At 39.2% G+C, this 21,481-nt stretch overlaps 1 protein-coding gene across 1 annotated transcript in view; it reads left to right on the top strand.

Annotated features, from left to right (window-relative positions):
* ak5 (adenylate kinase 5) overlaps nucleotides 1-21,481 on the top strand; it is a 125,207-nt gene that overhangs the window by 46,301 nt on the left and 57,425 nt on the right. The window lies entirely within an intron of this gene.

The raw sequence follows: 21,481 nt of genomic DNA, 5'->3' as shown, positions 1-21,481 counted from the left end.
GGATAGAGTACAGTACAGCTGTTTACAGCTCTTTCTTTATCATGGGATATATAGACAATTTGCCTTGTACTGTCCCAAGGCTTTCATATTTAAAAATTGCAAAAATACTTCTCAGGTATTCAGTTAAGAAATATTTTATATTGCTTAATTAGTGACATAAGTTTAAATTTGATATTAAGTCTTGCAAATGTTTTGTTTTCTTCAGAATTTTGGGGGGCTTTTATTCCATAGTTTAAAATACCTGAAGTTTTACATCTCTAAGCAAGCCTGACTTTCTGTGATGATTTAAACTATGTGGCGAATATATATTTCTCCATTGAACAATAAGTAGATAGTGTATGAATAACTGTGCTGAAAAATTCTGGGTCAATTGAAAGATATTGTGAAGGTTAAAATAATCTTTCTGCAGTATGATAGTTTGCTTAAAGAGAGGAGATTTACCATTACCTTCAGAGAAACTGGATTGCTTTCAGGTATCTATTAAATATGATTCCTTGAAATGTAGTGTGAAAAGGATTTGTTCAAAGCCACTCTTTCATTGTTGAGCTATTGGCCTTATTCAATGAGAGGCGAAGAATTTCATTTTCTGCTCAAACCATGGAATCTTCAAATCATTTACATATGATCACGCCTTTTCTTCTTTTTGATTTGTTTATAAATGTTAATGTGGAAGCATGGTAACTAAGAGGTGCAGTGTATTTTAATAACTTAGAAAATGTCTTGATTTTAAAGTTTAATTTGTTAAGTGCGGGTTTGCCGCATATCTCCATTTTTCAAAAGGTCCTCATCTTTGTTTTGATAGATTGTTATACTATTCTTTGTGTTCAGGACTAGCTTCATAGGTTGATACAGTCAGGAATGTATCGGGCTCACAAAGCTGCCACCCCCTCCCCCCATCTTAATAGCACTATCACTTCCTTTTTACACAGAGGAGACAAGAAAGATCAAAGGAAACATAAGACACTTCTAACTTTGTACATCCTATCTCTTTAGGTTAGAGGGCAAAGCTAAAAAAACCCATTTCTTGAACTCTAATTCTTAGAATCCCCTTGTCAATGTAATCTAGAAAAGTGACATTTCTCATCTAGAGCGGTACTCAATGCTATGCCTAAGTATTCCTCACTTTGTATTTTAGTCTATGTCCACAAAAAAGCAATACAGAAAATTGCCTAAAATCACAAGAGGTGGGTGATCTCCGTGTACCTTTATCTGCCCTTGTTTTACATTCTGGCTATTCCATTTGGTTGCTCAGCAAAACGTATTTCTCTCCCTGGGTGTGACTTGAACCTTTATCCAAAGAGTTGTATTTTCTGTGGAAGACCTAGTATAATTTGCAGTATCTCCTTCTTGCCCTTTCTATTTGGGGCTGGCCTCTTGAATCTAGATATGAATTCCAGCTATTGTAGATAGCAATTGCAGCATTGTGTTTGAGCATTGGAATAGGACTCTGAAGACTGTGGTTCACAGCCCAACTCAGCCATGGAAAGTCACTGGGTGATCTTGGGCAAGTCACCCATTCTCATCCTAGGAGAAGACTAATAAATGATCTCCTCTAAACTAATCTTCCCAAGAAAACTCTATGAAAGGGTTGCCATATGTTGGAATTGATGTGAAAACATATAGCAGCAATGTGCAGTAGGCCCATTGGCACATTAATATTTACCAAAGTTCCATTTATTCAGAAGGTCTACTCTAGATGAGATGAGTGATTGGATGTAGACCTTGTGATCCAAAACTGTGACTATGAGGAGCACAAGGAGGCATGTTATACTGATTGTTGGAAGTTAATTAATTCCCATCATTACCTTGATAGAATTTGTGTGGATATTATCTCTCTATGACTTCCAACTCTCTTTTTAAAGGATTTCCTGACTATGTTTTTCTTCTTCTCTTGGGTGACAACCAGACACAGTTGTCTTTGTGGGACCTGTTTTCTCAATGCCTTTGATGGGCAAGATAGAAAGTGATCATAGGATTGGGCAAGATAGCAAAACCACCAGTGGTGCACTAGAAATTAAACATTTGTCTCACTGTACTAAAGGGGTTTTTAGCAAAAGAAGTAACTTTCGTAGATATCATCCCTAATTAGCATAGCACTCACTCATTATATCTGTCAACTTTCACAAGAGAATTACTGACAGAGCACAATTACGTAAGCTGTTTCGCTTTTGTGTTGTTTGAACAGGCTAGCACATTTTCTTGTAATATTGAGAAGTGTCAATTCCCTCTTCCTGGCTCTCTTAGGAGATGAGCAATAAACTCTCTAGAGGCTAAATTGTTCCAATTAATTAGCAGTGTTCTGTAGAAATCTGAATAGTCAGGTGAAAGTCAAGAACAATTTTGTCACTGAAGATACCACCTATTATTTATGGACCATTTATGCAATCACAAAAAAGAAAGTCTGTATGTTCACGACTTATTGCCCCAGTTAGATTAATTTCATGATTTCTCCTCAAAGAAAAATATAATATTTTCAATTTTTATCTGCTTTAGTCTTTCCTGTATACATATTTACTTCTAAAAGTAAAGGTAGAGAAATTCCATTTTTCCTCTTCCTCACCTAAGCTAGCAGTATACTTGAAGAGTCATCGACACATTGTAAAACAAGTGGTTTAGAAATGCAACGAGCAAGTACCAAAATTATCTTGGGACTAAAGATACATCTACACTGTAGAATTAATGCATTTTGAGTCCACTTTAAATGCTATGACTCAATTATATGGAATCCTGGGAGTTGTCATTTTACAAGATATGTTGCCTTCTCTGCCAAAAAGGGCTGGTGTCTCACCACACTTCAAATCCCAGGATCCCATAGCACTGGGCCATGGTAGTTAACGACATTGATCCTTCAGTGTAGATGCATGCTAAAACCAAACAGTGGAGTATGAATTTCTACATAATATCTACTTGTTTGACTGTACAGGTCACCAATCTGTGGTCACATGCACATAGCCTGCAAGTGTGCTCAATGTGAGCTTTTGGGAACTGCTTTCAGATTTCCCATAGTTCTGTTTGGATTGTTACAAAGAAAAATTAACATTTATTGAAAAGAACTCTTGCTATAGTTCAGATAACATCTGAGTTGTTTTATACATTAGGCACCCCATGTGAGATACATTGGAGACTCATTCAGAATAACAGACCCCACTTGTATTTCTTGTCACAGTATGTGGGTCCAGAAATGAAACAAAGGGAGATCATTGTTGTGACTAACAAGGCAGCTCTGTAATGTACTGTGGTTATAGATCTGAACCATATTACTACAGTGTCAATTTCTAGCTTTAAAAAAATTTCTATCACTAATTATGGTTTGCACAGGACTCAAAGCGAGATGTGTTTAAAAGCAGGGTGTCCTACAGAAGAAAATGCTATTAAAGTTGTGATATTGTCATCTGTTACAACAACTGTTCCTAAAAAAAACTTATGAATCAAGAACGTACATCATTAATATTGCAAGCAATTGTGCCATATCTTCCTGTCTTGGTGGAGATCCTTTTGTAGTTATGGAATGATGCATGTTTCTGTCTGAGACTTAGATGAATTTGGGTTATTTCTGCAATACTTGGAGTTTTTGCTTTCCTGACTGTCTGCATCCCAGTTGTTAAATTGCTTGTTAGCAGTCAACTTGTCAAGCAGGGTTTTAATTTCCTGTAGGCTTTGTTAATATCCTCCCTTCTGCAACTTCATTTTAGCAGGATGTGCTCAATCCTGAATGACTTCTGATGCTTATGCAAGGTTGCATTTAGTAGTAATATACTATTTTAAAAGTAGTAGTAATTTTTATTGTTCAGCCAATAGGTCATGACAAATATGAGATTACAACAGATCAATAGTATTTAATTCCAGATGCAAAGCAATCTGGTTTTTACAGGAATGTATAAGAAAGAAATGTCAACTCAAATTATGTCTGTAACCTGGCAGAAATACTTTCTTTATGGTCTTTTCCTGTTGTGAAGATAAGACAAACTACTTAGCATTATGTCTAGGCCAGTGTGTTACTCAAGAGAGAGAAATAATGTTTCTGCTAGAATGCCCATATCAATTATTTAAGAAAAGCTTAAGAAATTCTCTGCCGAGAAGATAGCTTAAAATGTAATGTAATGTAATTATCTTCCATTTTATTTTACCTAAATAAATTATATTCAATTGTTGCAATATTATCATGCCCAATCTGGATTGAGTTTTGCATTTCAAAGTGTACAATATTGTATATATTCACCTATAGCTTGACAAAAAAATCAGTGCAAAAACTCTGGGTCAATTTATACAGAAGTCAATGCTGGAATAAGGACCTAACGAAAAGGCAGCAATAAGACGCAAAGATGGGAAGCTCCCCATCCCATTACTCTACTCACTTACTAAAACCAGAAAAAGAAAGCTAATCCTCCATCCTTTCTCAACTTTTTTGCATTCTAGCACATTCATCAGCAACGTGGGGGATTTTGAAAAATGTGGTGCGCCCACCATTTGGGGGCACATCGACACAGACCACTTAGCACAAAGGACCAGCAAATCAGCTCTGTGGCAGCTAAATGTTGCATGGAGCTAATTCGGGGCCAAAGATGCTAATGTGGGCCAAAGCTGCTAAAGCAGCCTTGGACTGCATTAACTAAAGTCATGGGTTGCTATGAATTCTCCTCCCAAACCCAGAGCAGACCACAACTTTGGGCCCATGCAAATAGTTGGTCCAGTTCTGAGATGGAACTGGCCACAACTGTTTACATGTTCATCCTGTGTTCCCCAAGCTCCAGTGGCCCACAGACAGGGATGGCACTCACAATCTCCTCTTTCTAGTAACCAACATGGAACATGGGTCATGACAGTCACTTGTCACTTGGAATGATGCTGGGTAGAGCCACAAAGCGATTGGAGAAAGGAAGGGTGTTTCCTCCTCTCTCCCCTCCCATGTTGCTCTGGCACCTCAACCAACATCACTCCAGCCAAAAAGTGATCAATATGACCCATGTCGCACCCACTGGCCACTGGGACAAGGGAAATGGGAGGAAATGGTAACTGTGGCAGTCTGGATCTGTCCGAAGATTAGCTGTCAGTGTAGAAATTCCCTCAATTGCTTGATGCGGAGCAAAATGGTAGTAGACATCTATATATATAAAAGAGTGATGGAATCAGGGCACCGGACAAAACAACAAAACTACAGGCCCCCCAACCTCGAAATTTGACAACACAACCCATCATCCACGCCTCTAGGTTGATACAAGAAAAAGAAAAGAAAAATAAAGTCCTAATTAGAGGGAGAGCAATAATTGTTTTTATCCAATTGCTGCCAGTTTAGAGGGCTAATTGCTGTCAGTTTAGAGGGCTAATCTCTGCCCACTTGGTCTCCTAGCAATCAACTCAGCCAAGGGACAGCCAGGGTTCAGTTAGGGGACAGGCAGACTTAGGCCTCTTCCACAGATTATCTAATTTGCACTGGATTATATGGCAGTGTAGACTCAAGGCCCTTCCACACAGCTATATAACCCATTTATAATCTTATATTATCTGCTTTGCACTGAATTATCTTGACTCCACACTACCATATAATCCACTTCAGTGTGCATTTTATACAGCTGTGAGGAAGGGGCCTCATATAATCCAGTTCTAAGCAGATAATATAAGATTATCAATATACAGTAGAGCCTCACTTATCCAAGATAAACAGGCCGGCAGGATAAGTGAATATGTTGGATAATAAGAAGGGATTTAGGAAAAGCCGATTAAGCATCAAATTAGGTAATGATTATACAAATTAAGCACCAAAACCTCATATTATACAACAAATTTGACAGAAAAAGTAGTTCCATGCGCAGTAATGCTATGTAGTAATTACAGTAGAGTCTCACTTATCCAACACTCGCTTATCCAACGTTCTGGATTATCCAACACATTTTTGTAGTCAATGTTTTCAATATATCGTGATATTTTGGTGCTAAATTCATAAATACAGTAATTACTACATAGCATTACTGTGTATTGAACTACTTTTTCTACCAAATTTGTTGTCTAACATGATGTTTTGGTGCTTCATTTGTAAAATCATAACCTAATTTGATGTTTAATAGGCTTTTCCTTAATGCCTCCTTATTATCCAACATATTCGCTTATCCAACATTCTGCCGGCCCGTTTATGTTGGATAAGTGAGACTCTACTGTACTGTATTTACAAATTTACCACTAAAATATCACAATGAATTTAAAACACTGACTACAAAAACATTGATTATGAAAAGGCAGGCTGCGTTGGATAATCCAGAACACTGTATAAGCGAATGTTGGATAAGTGAGATTCTACTTTAATATGAAATAATTACTGGGATAGAATAATGCAGAACAATATAATCTCTAAAACCAGGACAGTACATAAAGACCAACAGTCTGAAAGCAGGGAAATTGGAAATTCCACAAAGGAAACAATCAGGGCCAGCTAACACCTCCCAAGAAAGGATTCTTCCAGAAAGGAAGCTGAGAAGGGAGTGAAGCACTGTGTATTACCAAAGTCATTATTATTACTATCATTATTATTATTATTATTATTATTATTATTATTATTATTATTATTGTGTTGCGGTCAACCGTGAAAATGAATACAATCTGGCTCCAAGTATTCAAAAACACTAAAATCAGAATATATAAAAATTAGTGTGGTGTAATAAAACAGAACAATACAATCTCTAAAATCAGAACACTAAATAAAGAACAACACTCTGAAAACAGGGGAATTCCACACAGGAAACAATCAGGGCCAGCTAACACCTCCCAACAAAGTATTCCCATCATCAAAGTCTGGCAAATCCTCTGTTTTCTCAGGGCCACAGACAGTAGAAGCACATAAAATATCACAAACAACAGCACTCTGAAAACAAGGGAATTCCAGACAGGAAACAATCAGGGCCAGCTAACACCTCCCAACAAAAAATTCACTCAGGGAGGAAACAGCCCAGCTTCTGCCAACCCAGAAGTTCAAAAACATACAAATGTGAATGCATCAATAGGTACTGGGAAGGTAACGCCACTCCATGCAGTCATCCCACATGACCTTGGAGGAGTCTACGGACAACGCCGGCTCTTCGGCTTAGAAATGGAGATGAGCACCCACCCCCAGAGTCAGGGGAAAACATTTACCCTTTACCTTAACTACCACCAATTCCTCAATACTTTATTTCCCATACCACCATACTTCGCCACAGCAACGCGTGGCCGGGCACAGCTAGTTTTTAATAAAAGCCTTCTACACAAGCCTCTCTTCAGAGAGACTGATGGCCATTTATAGTAAGTCCCTATTAAAAATGTCAACTACAGCCTCTCTGCAGATAAGCTTATTCAGTAGGCCCTTAGTAAAAGTTCCACTTCAAGTGCCCCAAATTGTGGCCATACTACATTCTTCAGGCTCCACATTGCCACTGAAATCCACATAGCTGGGTATCAAAGGTTAGAGAGATGCAATGGGGCATGAGCTTCTTGCCTCTGCCTCTTTTCATTGCTTTCATGCTGGGTCCCTAATAGGTTGTATTCCTTTCTCTGTGGTTCATCCCTGTTTTTCAGGCTGCATTTCATTGTTTTCCTATCTGTATTTGTAGTTTTAGACGTTTTAAGACCAGCAATGCAATTTGCACATTCACCCCATTGTAACTCCTCAAGTAAACAGAACCCCTTCTTCTCTTGAGCTCTCTCTCAGTATGTTGCCTCTGTGCCACCATTTGCATCATTATAGTTACTCTATTCCAAGTTTTCACAATCATGTAAACAACCATGAATACTACCAATTTAACTGGATGATTCACATGATAGTTTCTCAGTGTGGTTGTATTGTACCCAATACATCATAAATGCTGAAAATGGGCATTTGAGTCTATCATTACAAAAGCATTGTTGTGTAATGACAATGTAAATTCATATCTCAGTCTTATAGTTTCTTTTAATTGTGTCTTTGGCACTGTATTTATTGTTATTGCAATTCTGTATACACTTACCTGAGAAGATGCACTATGAGCTCTGTAGAAATTTCCTCTCAGTGTGAGCCTCCGGTGGCTCAGTGTGTTAAAGCGCTGAGCTGCTGAACTTGCAGACCGAAAGGTCCCAGGTTCAAATCCGCTGTTAGCTCCAGCTTCTGCCAACCTAGTAGTTCGAAAACATGCACATGTGAGTAGATCAATAGGTCCGGCGGGAAGGTAACGGTGTTCCATGCAGTCATGCCGGCCACATGACCTTGGAGGTGTTTACGGACAACACTGGCTCTTTGGCTTAGAAATTGAGATGAGCACCAACCCCCCAAGTTGGACACAACTGGACTTAACGTCAGGGGAAAACCTTTACCTTTTTACCTCTCTTTAATGGCATGTAGGGTCTGTCAGTACTTACATTCACTTTGCAACAATCACATCTGTAACAGTTTAACCTAACAGTTTAACTGGTTAACCTAATATGTGCTTTTTATCAGGATATTACTTCATTGTCTTCACATGGTGAAGTGCAATATTTTAACAATGCAATTGCACTAGAAATACTTATTGCAACCTGTAGAGATGCTGAGGGTGATGTGGCAGGGAATGGAATCCCTTTTAGAATCCCTCAGCTTTACCACCAATTATGTACAGAGGACTGAGGTGTCTGACAGGAATGTGTGATAGAAATGGAATCCTTTCAATCCCACACACACACACACAGATACCACCACTTAATAAAGATGTTTTATGAGAGATGATGTTAATTAATTATATGTTTGACTATCTTCTTCTTCGCTGCCACCAATAGAAGAGACGTCAGGCAGATGGTACTGGTTCTTTTAAGCTTTCTCTAGTTGTTCCACTTTAGATGTTGATGTTACTTAACTTAATATAAGAGTATGACAGAGGCTTGGTTAGAATAAAATCAAAACAAGTTTATTGCAGGTACAGAGCTTGATGGTTTCATATAACTTGTTAAAGGCACTTCGCTTAATGGTTACAAACGGTTATGAGGTGGTCAAACTTTCAAAATACTTCTTTCTCTGGATTACACTAAACCCTGATCCTCCTGGATCCCCTGGGATTAATATTCCCTAATCCACAGACTCTATAACTGACCCTAGACAAATCACCTAACTTGCCAGCCTGATTCTCCACACAAGAATCAGATCCTTCTCTGTGATTAGAAAATCACCAACTTTTGGGTTTTAAAATATTCCCCCTCTTCCTTTCCAGGCGGCGGTTGGCTCCACCCCTGTGGTAACCTGTTCTAGCACTCTAAGATGGCTACCTTCCCCCATACATATTGTCAATTCAAATACTCACCATTTTAAACATTAGCCAAACCTGACTGTTTAAACAAAAATCAAATACACATATCATCTATAAACAAAATATAATTATACACTTCTTTACACAACCGATTGCCAAATTTTGATAGCATTTAATCTTCCAGAAGCTCCAGCCAGCATGGCCTACAGTCAGGAATCTGGAGATTGTAGTTTATTTATTTCGTATCAAAAGTATTGCATAAATAGATAAGTTTAAAATGGATAAAATAAAGGGATCACAAACTGCGTAATAGATTTAGCCAGAAATAGGCAACAGTGACTGCATTGTCTGTAGCTTTAAACAGTTCTTCCTCTGTGCATGTGTCTGGGCATTGTGGGCAAGCATACAGATGCTGAGTTGTTTGTTCTGTTCCACAGTCGCACAAGGTGGAGGATTCTTCTAGGTACTGCCATTTTGCCAGGTTGTCTTTTGATCTGCCAACTCCGCTTCCGAGTCTATTCAGGGACTTCCAAGTTGCTCATTCTTGGTTTGCCCCTGGAGGAAGACCCTCTTGGGGGGCCATCTAGTTGGAATTGCCTGATTTTGCTGCCCACAGAGATATTCTTGCTGTTGCTGGAGGAACATTTAGAGGGGTGGTGGTTCTCATAAAACTTTTCCTTGATTTAAGTCTACTGGGAGGGGGCTGGTAACCATACACTGGGTGGCTTTCACAATGTTCAACCTTATTTCTCTCACAATTGGCAGTAACGTCTCGTCGCACATTTGGGGGGCAATGCCAGCTAGCTCATAGAGTCTGGAAACTGTAGTGAAGTGGAGATTGTAGTGAAGCATCTGAGGACCCATTTTTAGAAAATATACTTGAAAAGTGGTGGATCAGCATAGGACTAGGTATCCTGTGATCCTCCAGAAATGTTGGTGGACTACATGTCTGAGAAATCATTATCCGGGTTTGATAGTGTTTAGCACACTTAAAAGATCTTGTATAGATAGATAGATAGATTAGATAAATAGATATGTCCAGCATATCTAGTGCAGTGGAAAAATAAATGTGCCAAAGAGGTTTCTCCTTTAAATTGTATATTTTATATGCAATTTATAAATCATTTCTCAACAAACCTTCATTCTCACTCAGTTCCAATAAAAATACACGATTACATTGGCTTTGCCTTCTAAGTTTTATTAAGAACTATAACATTGTCTTGTGGGGTCCCGCAGGGCTCTGTGTTGTCCCCCATGTTGTTTAACATATACATGAAGCCACTGGGAGAGATCATCCGGAGTTTCGGGGTGCGGTGTCATCTGTACGTAGATGATCTTCAGCTCTGTTACTCCTTCCCACCTGTCACTAAGGAGGCTGTTTGGGTCCTGATTGCTGTGTTGGACTGGATGAGGGCAAACAAATTGAAATTGAATCTAGACAAGACAGAGGTCCTCTTGTTCAGTCATAGGGCCGAACAGGGAATAGGGTTACAGCCTGTGTTGGACGGGGTCGCACTCCCCCTGAAGACACAGGTTCGCAGTCTGGGGGTTCTCCTGGACTCATCACTGAGCCTGAATCTCCAGGTCTTGGCGGTGGCCAGGGGAGCTTTCGCACAACTAAGACTTGTGCGCCAGCTGCGCCCGTACCTTGGGAGGTCTGACTTGGCCACGGTGGTCCACGCTCTGGTTACATCCTGTTTGGACTACTGCACGGTCTCTACATGGGGTTGCCTTTGAAGACGGCCCGGAAGCTCCAACTAGTACAACGGACGGCAGCCAGATTAATAACTGGGGCGGCATACAGGGAGCGTACCACCCCTCTGCTAAGCCAGCTCCACTGGCTGCCGATATGCTGCCGAGCCCAATTCAAAGTGCTGGTCTTGACCTATAAAGCCCTAAACCAGGGGTCCTCAAACTGAGGCCCGGGGGCCGGATGCGGCCCTCCAAGGTCATTTACCTGGCCCCCACCCTCATTTATAATATAATATTTTTATATCAGTTTTAATAATATAATATATTGTATATACATATGATATTGATAATAATATTATCATTTTATACAATATAATACTAATAATAATACCATATAATAATATTAATTATATGTTATATATTACATATAATATTACAGTATAGTGGTATAGTTCAATATAGTAATATATAATGCTAATATTGTGCTATGCTAATAATATAATATATTGTATGTACATACAGCTGCTCTGAGTTCCCTTTGGAGTGAGAAGGGTGGGATATAAATGTATTAAATAAATGTAGTAAATGAATAAATAAATAATTTTGGACTTAGGCTTGCCCAAAGTCTGAAATGACTTGAAGACACACAACAACAACAATCCTAATTAACCTGACTATCTCATTGGCCAGAAGCAGGCTCACACTTCCTATTGAAATCCTGATAGGTTTGGGTTGGTTAAAATTATTTTCATTTTTAAATATTGTATTGGTCTTTCATTGTTATTGTTGTTGTTTTGCACTACAAATAAGATATGTGCAGTGTGCATAGGAATTTGTTCGGTTTTTTTTTTTCAAATGATAATTCGGCCCCTCAACAGTCTGAATGATTGTGGACCGGCCCTCTGCTTTAAAAGTTTGAGGACCCCTGCCCTAAACGGTTCTGGCCCAATTTATTTATCCGAACGTATCTCCTCATATGAGCCAGCTAGATCCCTAAGATCATCTGGAGAGCCCTGCTCTCGGTCCCACCTGCCTCGCAGGCGTGGCTGGTGGGAACGAGGGACAGGGCCTTCTTGGTGGTGGCTCCCCGGCTGTGGAACACCCTCCCCACAAATATCCGACAAGCCCCAACCCTTCTGGGTTTCAGAAAGGCTGTGAAAATATGGCTGTGTGCACAAGCTTTTAACGAGTAATACAATAACGTCGACATGGTCCGATTGAAGGCTGAAGTATGAGGTTTTTAGACAAACTGATCTAATTTACATATGTTTTAATTATTATAATGTATTTTAATGATGTATTTTTATAGTTTTAATTGATGATATGTACTGTTTTTGTTTTATTATTATGTTCTTGGCATTAAATGTTGCCAACTGTTGTAAGCCGCCCTGAGTCCCCCCGGGTGAGAAGGGCGGGGTATAAATGCTGGAAATAAATAAATAATTAAAATTGACTGTCAAGTTACTGTAAAATTATAGTTGTCCACCTCCACAGAAACAATTATAAGGAATGTAGTACGTAACTCAATGCAATCTCAGTACTCCTCTATTCAATACTTAACAATGTTATTTACATTTCTGTATCCTTCCCATGCTTTTTTGCACCCCAGGATGTTGTAAATTGCAGTTGTAAATGATATTTTGAGAGAGGAGTTGGCACCAGCCTCTGAACAAGAGGCAGTGATTGGATCACTTCTGGAAAGAAAAGAAAAAACAAAACTGGGCCCAGCAGTTGAAAATGATACTCTGATTGCTGACATTTCCATCTTGATCAAGGGGCAATTCCAAATCAGGATTTGACCAGAAACTACTTCCTATTTAAGAGAAAAAATCCCACCTCTGCCTCCAATTGGCCAGTTTCCCCCACCGTGGAGACATTCCTCAGTGATCCCTCGATAATGGTATCATTTAGTCATTTGAAAACAGTGCCAATAAAAGAAGCTATCTTGGTTAGCTTTTAGGGCAATGGTTCTCAACCTGTGGGTCCCCAGATGTTTTTGCCTTCAACTCCCAGAAATTCTAACAGCTGATAAATTGGCTGGGAATTCTGGGAATTGGAGGTCAAAACACCTGGGGACCCACAGATTGAGAATCACTGTTTTAGGGTGACCTATACTGATGGATAGAGATAAAAGCATTTTCCTGCAAGATGGCTTCTTAGATCCTTCTGCATAAGTTGCAACTCTCCAAATATTATTTCACAGACACAAATATACTTCCCTTCATGTCCTTCACACAAAAGTAGGAATGTGGTAATATACTAGCTATAATTCTAGTTGGATTGAGATAGCTATGCAGGTCTTATTTGCAATCTGTTTACCTCTCGTCTGAATTATTTCAAATTCATTTTATATGGCATGCCTTTGGAAATATCATCAAGAAATTTCAGCTATCCATGAACAGGCTGTGCAGTTTATTAATAGGAATTGGCCAATATTTTCACATTCCTTCATCTGCTTTGCCTGCTCAATTTCTAAGCTCAATTGAAAGTGTTAATTTTAACCCTTAAAGCCTTCTAGCTCTTCTAGATTACCCAAGTCTTATATTTCTGGTCTTTGATCCTAATCGGTCCAGAACTCGATATATTCCTGAAATATTTTGAAGCAAAGGGCTTCAAGAGAAAGCACCTTTTCAGAGTCAGTGCTCTATCGGCAGAACAGTCTCCCAAAAAGGCACATTTGGAACCTACATTGTGATCTTACAGTGGCCCCATCTATAAAAACTTCAAATTCAACAGAGGACAAGGATGAATAGTGGGAGCTATGTAAAGACTTTGTAAAAAAAAAAAAAAGAAGAAGAAGAAGAAGAAGAAGAAGAAGAAGAAGAAGAAGAAGAAGAAGAAGAAGAAGAAGAAGAAGAAGAAGCTTCTTTGTTACAGGCTTTTGTAACTAAGGCATGTCAGTATTATTGATTATAGTCAAGGTATCCCAGGATCTCTTGGTAAGACTGGGGCAAGAATAATGTGGAATAATGAGCATTTTCATTCATCACTAAATCCAGACTTCATGCCTCTTTTCAAGAAAGTAAAAATATATTGAAAGTTTCAATATAGTATTTTGTTTACTTTCCATAGGATTTAAGATAGTAGCACATTTTGCACATCTATTCAAGGTATAATATAAGGTGTTTGAAAAAGAACTCCCTAGTTTTAACTTAAAACACATTAAAATTAGGGAGTTCTTTTTCAAACACCCTGTTTTATTCTGTCTTAATGACTGTATATTTCCATAATATATGTGAAAAATTGGCCATTTTTCTCTTATGCAATTAGTTATAAAATATATCATCCCCCTTCCCTACAGCCTACGTATATTAAATTTAACAGTAGCAAGTAAGAGAATAATTATGATATTAGCAAGCTTTCCATAAGTAAGATCTTGCCAACAATTCATTTTTGAATCAGCAAGAGCAGTCTTCTTCATCTCAATGGTGCAATGAATCCATTCTAGGTTTTCTTCCAGGTGTTAGAGCTATCCAATGTGTTGAATATATTTTTGGGATAGAGTTCAACATGTTTAATAGCTCCTTTAAAATCTGGAATAAAACCCAAAGCAGACCAGCCACACCAATGACAGGGAAGCCCTCAATACTCCCAGTTTGTGAGCCTGATACTGTTTTGGAAGTCAAAGTAGTTGTGTGAACATCATTAAAGTCTGTACAGTGTATGTTGGCTTGTTTAATTAATATACAAAAAATACTTTGTACATCCTGGTTATGCCCAAGTATTTGGGAAAACAAAGCAATTAGATAATTGCTCTTTTTGTAGGCTATCACTCACCATACTTTTTAAAGTAAAGGTTTAGGGACCAAAAATTTAAATGGGATGGCTCATTAGGATACTTGCCTTTCAAGGAAGCTATCTTCACATAAAAACATTTTGAGTAAGTTTGCCCAAGATCCCTAAACTTCCGACAGAGTGCTAACCTAGATGTGCCATTTGTCTGGTTTAATTTCTTCAAGGTTGGAAAAGCTGCTTCAAGAATTCTGCAGAGAGAGTATGGGCAAGTCCTGCAATTTCCAATGCAAGTTTGCTTATTTATTTACTTATTGTCACAAACCTAGGATTCAGAATATCTAGAGAAACTGTGGCAAGTTTTACTACCTCTGCCATTATATTCCAATTGACATCCTTACCCATGAGATTTCCATATGTAATGTCCATGTCTATTATGGTTTCAGGTGACAAACAACTTCTGTATTGCAGGACTGGAAAAGAAATGCTTTTTTTTTAAAGTAGAACTTATTTGGCTATGAATTCATTCAGGTTGGAGAAAATGAGAGGAGTAAATAAATTTTGTCTGTCAAAGATGCTCAGCACAACTGTCATTAAATTCTGAAAGACAGTTAAAATGCCGTTATAAGCCAGATTGACATCCTGGCCCTCCTCCCTTATTTCAGCATCTCCTACTAAGTAATCGCCCACTCATCACAATGCAAACCTTCTCATTAGTCACATGTTAAGCCCATAGCAAGAGAGCTTCTAATTAAACATAGCAATTTCATTCTTTTATTTTTTTTTGTGGGGGGGGGGGGGTTACAAAGTAGATTTCACTTTGTGCTCATTTTGTAAAAAAAAAAAAAAAAGCATGGCAATGCATTTTATTTTCACTTTAATCAGTAGATTAATAAACTGATTTGAGAGAATACTTCTAGAACGTGGCCATACAGCCCAGAAAACATACAACAACCCTGATTTGAGACAGCTAAAATACAAAATCCAATGTAAGAGAAGGATGAGATATAAATAAAATGGAACTCCACATATGGAGAAAAGGATGATAGGAAAAGAAAAGAGGAAAGTACAAGAAAAAGCAAAAATTACAGGTAGTCCATTAAAATTATGCTAGGGATTTTTCTGGTGGTTAGTTTGTTTTTGTTTACCAAAAGTCCTTATCAGGCTAACTAATATATAACCGTAGAAGGCAGAGAAAGGAACAAACTAAGAGTGCATCTATATTGTAAAATGAATGCACTTGACACCACTTTAAATGTTTTGGCTCAATGTTATAGAATTGAGGAAGTTATATTTTTTGAAGATCTTTAGCCTTCTCTGCCAAAGAATGTTGGTGCCTCACCAAACAATAAATCCCAGAATTTCTTCCATAGCATTGAGCTAAGACACTTAATATGGTGTCAAACTGCATTTGTGTAGATCAGGCATGGGCAAACCCAGGCCCGCAGGCCGGATGCGGCCCTTTGGCCTCTTCCTTCTGGCCCCTGTCTGCCTGTGCCCTCCTCTCAGCATGCAGACGCAGCGGCCTGCCATGTCCCCAGGCTGCTGCTGAGCGCTCACCCATGGTGTGTGTCTCCTCCTCTGAGCTTGGAGAAGGCAATCCGCCTTCCCCAGACTCAGAGGAGAACTTGGAAAGAAACACAGCACTGGCAAGAAGGTTCTCACCAGCGCTATGTTTCTCCTCCTTCTCTGAGCCTGGAGAAAGCGGGCTGCCTTCCCCAGACTCAGAGGAGAACCGGGGAAGAAACATGGCACTGGTGAGAGGATTCTCACCAGCACTGTGTTTCTCCTCCTCATCTGAGCCTGGAGAAGACCAGCTGCCTTCCCCAGACTCAGAGGAGAATCGGAGAAGAAACACGCCACTGGCAAGGGGGTTCTCACCAGTGCTGTGTTTTTCCTCCTCCTCTGAGGCTGGGGAAGGCTGGCCGCCGGACAACCAGGGAAGAAACACAGCACTGACGAAAATGCTCTCACCAGCACTGTGTGTCTCCTCCTCTGCCCATCCCTGCTGCCCCAACTCTTCCAACGCTTCCAACCCCACCCCTTCCAAGCCCACAAGGCAGCCCCAGGGCTACAATATTATGATTACCGACCTGGAATTTAATCCTAGTAAACTCACTAGGAATTTATCTTTGATGAAACAAGCCAAAGGCACTGCTGTTAGGCTTCTCTTCTGCCATTTAATTTGACTTTCCTCTTCAAACAGAAGGACAAGAACACAGATCAGAAATTTGCAATAAAAAGCTATCCCCATTTCCTTAGTACCTTAGTCTGTTTCCTCCTTAAAAACAATTTGGATATTTTGCTTATATCTTGCCTTTGAAAGTGAGATGAGAAAATAATCTAATAATGTAAAGGAAAGGAGGAATAAAATGTAGCCACAGGATAAATGTCTCAGTCATGTGGAATTGGATAGGATATTCAGACAGTGGACAAAAAGAGAGAATTAGTGACCCATTGTCAGAACCCTGGCTGCTGGGCACCAATAACCTTACACGGAGGCCAATCTCTATCTAATATCTTTATTAAGGAAATATATAAAAGCAGTAGAAACAAGTGAAGAATATAGTTCAGAAGCAGACCTTTCAAATGAGGTCAAATATAGTCCAAAAATGTATTGTCCAATAGATGATATTAGAGTTCAAAGTTTTAATCCACTTGACCGAAACACACACTTTTGCCAAGCAATAGTGTGGGGAAATGACAGAGTCTTAGAATCCAATGAAGCTTGACAACAAGGCTGGAAATAAACTTGGTTCTTGGCTAGGTCCGTGATTAGAAACAAGGCAAAACATGAAACGTGGAGCAGGGTCCGTGGTTACACAGCAAGGCAAGGCAAAGGCTTGAAAGCTTGATCCGGAAAGCAAGGAACTGGGGTTACGAAGTCCACACACGATCTCTCTCCTGAAGCTGATCAATTGACTCCGCAAAGAATCTCCCGTGTCAAACACCTATATTGGGTCTCGTTTCCCTAGAGAACAAGAAACGAAACCCAACTCTGGATACAAGACTCCTTAGAATTTCCCAAGGGAAGCAGGCCTAATCAGCCTGTTGTTTGGTAGCGATCCGTAAACTCCTCCGTTGGGCTTCTCTGACTCCCCTGTCTCTAGAATAAGATTCCTTCCTGGGAAACGGAGGGGAGTCCTGCCCAAGGCCTGTTTTACTGAATTCTTGAGGGCAAACATCAACATCCGGCAGGTGAAGAGACTCCGGCTCTTGTTGAACCGGCGAAAACCCTGTGTCTTCATCTTCATCTGCCACAATAGTACTAGGAACAGGACTACAGGGCCCATGAGGCATCACACCCATTGACAAGAGACCAGTTAAGAGCACAGCTACTAGGAAGTGAGTCAGTATGAAAGTATAAAGACAGAGAGAAGCTGTTAGGTTTCTACATCACCTTAATCAACTTTGAAGGAATTAGTCAAGGTGCTAAAACAGTTTCCAAAATTAATTCAGCATTATGGAAAACCCCTCTGTAAAATAATATATGACCTATGGAAATTGACCATAGGCTATATCAGAATCCATAATTTGGGCCCCAAAACCTGCTCTTACTTATATATGAGATCAGCTTATACATGAGTATATACCGTAGGTGGTAGGGGATGTGGTTATTGTTGGAGTTAAAGGGTTCCCCACCTCCCCCCAAGGTGTCCACCCTGCATTAAAGGCTCAAAGAAGAGTTGATCCATACGGTCACCCTGTGCGTATGTAGATTTCAAAGGTCACGGAAGTTCTTGGGCACTGTGAATGGAATACTGCATTTTATAGTTTTTCTGTTTATGTTTACAGTTTGATTGCCCAAGCTGAGGAACTCGATGTGTCACATAAACAAAGCAGAATGATATTTTGCATGCACATCACAGATTTATTTATTTATTTATTTATTTGCGACATTTATATACCGCCCTTCTCACCCCGAAGGGGACTCAGGGCAGTTTACAAGTATATATACATACAATATATTATATTACATGTCCAAGTTCACATGTACAGATAACATATAGAATCTGTCCCTAAGTTTTTTGTGCTGTTAGCTAACTATCCAATTATTTAGCTGTCATGGTGATTTCAAATCAAAACATCTCCATGGGAACTATAGCAGACAGCTTTAACTCCAGAAGACAGTTATTAGCAGAAGCTATATACACTTTTATATTATCTCCATATAGGAAGGACATCAGGACAGAATGGATATTAAATTTGTATAATTTGTTGCTGGTGCAGAGATGGTTACTAATTGAAATGGATATAAAATAGGTTTTGAAACTATCATAGATTATTTGATTACTAGATATTAGTTATGATATCTATATAAATGTACTAGTTTAAAGGCAAAATGCAACTGAATATAACTGAAACTTAGAACAGTTACATGTTTTCATTCAAGAAGCAGTGACACATATATTCCTGACCTAGAGATATGTGGATCAGGAGTGAAGTCATGTGGCTCTCCAGGTTTTTCATGGACTTCACATCTGAACACTCTTGTAGTCAACATAGCCAATGGTGAGGAATGCTGAGAGTTACAGTTCAATAACATCTGGAAACCTGCATAATTTCCAAACTTGATTTAGAAACAGACTGTAATAGTGACCTCCAGATGACATACAGTTACTTACAGTCACTAAAACTGGAGCATTTTTGAAAAAGAATTGCTCATTGTTTTAGATTGAACACTCTGCTTTTTTTAAAATAACAAAGCCAGGATTCATGGGATAGATCAGACTTGGCCAAGTATTCTATGAAATGCTAAGAGATGAAACCTGCTAAAAGTCTGGATTTTGTGGAGCTTGCTCTTTGGATTAATATAGGAAGGAATATTAGTCCCAAATGAAGAATAATCCCAGTTTGTGAGATTTTCTGCCAAATCAAGTCAGCTTCCATTTAAGTTAGATAGAGGTCTTTTAAACAGACTTTGAAGAAGTTTTCATCATTGTTTAAAGACTGAGTCTATTTATTGCCCCACATAAGGAGGAGAAAACTATCAACAATGAACAATACAGTGCACTGTAAGCTTAGTAGCCCAGTCCTGTGCATAGTTGCAAGAATTTTCCTACTTTTTTTCCAATGAATGTGCTGCCAAATAAATACGCATATGATTATAGCTCTGGTTAGAAATATGAAGTTGGTCAAGGAGTAAGCAATAGCATATGTATCAGTCAGCTCCTTGTTCCTCTCCATTATGGAAAATTACTTGGGAATGTTGTATTCATTGCCAGACAGAAGGAAGGGGGTGGGAATAGAGCTGGATTCTCTCACTTTGAGTTAAAACTGCTATGCATACATTATTTTCAGAGTAATTCTTCCATTCATAATAGCTATTTAAAATGCTCTTAGTACTTTGAAAGGTTTGCTCTTTTCACACTGTGTTATCCAGCTGTGCGCCATTGCAGCCTCCTTACCTGTGTTCCAGATCAGCTCGGGAACACCTTTTAGGGGCTGGGGGTTCTCCAAACAAGCACCCTCCAGCAGGCATCCCCTTGACCACTCCCCTCCCCACGTTGCAACTAAATAAAGGCTTTCCACTAATCTAAGCTTGAGAATATTTTGTACGACCACAGCATTGAATATTTTATTTGCATCATATGGTAGCAACAACACTTCCACTGCATTTCTAGGCTGTTAACACAACAAAATGTGGAAAAGTCAAGGGGAGGGAGGATACTTTTACAAGGCATTGCAGTAGCCAAACTTAATTGGTTATGTTCAGGCTCTGAAGGTGAGAGCCACTAATCAGCATTTAACCTTGCCCTTGGTAAACAATTACAATAGACCTGCTTATTAGTTAGTGCAAAGGTTGGCAGCCAGATTACTAACTAGGGCAAGCTTTAGGGAGCATACCATGCCCCTTTTAAAGCAGTTCCACTGGCTTCCGAAAGGTTTCCAGGCCCAATTCAAAGTGCAGGTGATTACTTATAAAGCCCTATACGCTTCGGGTTCCACCTATCTTTGAGATCGCATCTCCTTCTATGAACCGGCACAGGTATTGAGATCTACCCGGGAGGCCCTTCTCTCAGTTCCACCATGCTTTCAAATACGGTTGGTGGGGATGAGAGAGAGGACCTTCTCAGTGGTGGCTCCCCGGCTTTGGAATACCCTCTGTAAAGAAATTAGACTAATCCCCACTCTTCAAGACTTTTGGGTGAGTTTAAAAACAAGGCCTTTGACCCTGAGTAATCTGGTCAGCTCAATGACTCACTGATTGCGCCACTCACACTTTGTTACTGCAGATAGCCAGCTTATTCGCAGGTTCTACTGCGTTTTAGGAAATTCTGTGATTCTTACAATTTTTACTAAGATTTTCTGTGTATTGTTGTTTTTTATACTTATATCATGTATTTACACTTGTGTATTGTTGTTCATATGCGGCACTTGCAGTGCTTCTGTGAGCCGCCCCGAGTCCCCTCCAGGAGATGGTAGTGGGGTACAAATAAAGATCGATGATGATGATGATGATGATGATGATTACTATTATTATTATTGTGCAAGCTTGCACTCAGTGTCATTTATACATGAAGAGCTCTGAATACCATAGAATTACTCTGGGGGACCTAAAAATGCTTAGAGAAATGCTCTCTCGGAGCTTTTGGAGTGATTCTATGGTCCTGAAGTTCCATCAGAATTTTCTAGGTCTTTTAGAGCAATTCTAAGTTATGCTTTAGTTGGAAGTACAAGATACTGCCCATTTCAAATAAGAAAAATAGGGTTCCAGATTATGCAAAAATCATATTACATAAAGGGTGCTGGAGCAGGTCCCTGGTATAAAATGTGGGCTTAGAGTATTTTAATTAGTTGTTTTAAAGCTCAAATGTAAATGTTTTGAATCTTTTATAAAA

Source organism: Anolis carolinensis, chromosome 4, assembly GCF_035594765.1.
Source record: "Anolis carolinensis isolate JA03-04 chromosome 4, rAnoCar3.1.pri, whole genome shotgun sequence".
NCBI lineage: Eukaryota > Metazoa > Chordata > Lepidosauria > Squamata > Dactyloidae > Anolis > Anolis carolinensis.
The sequence above is the reverse complement of the archived record's forward strand: the minus strand, read 5'-3'. Positions and strand labels throughout refer to the sequence as shown.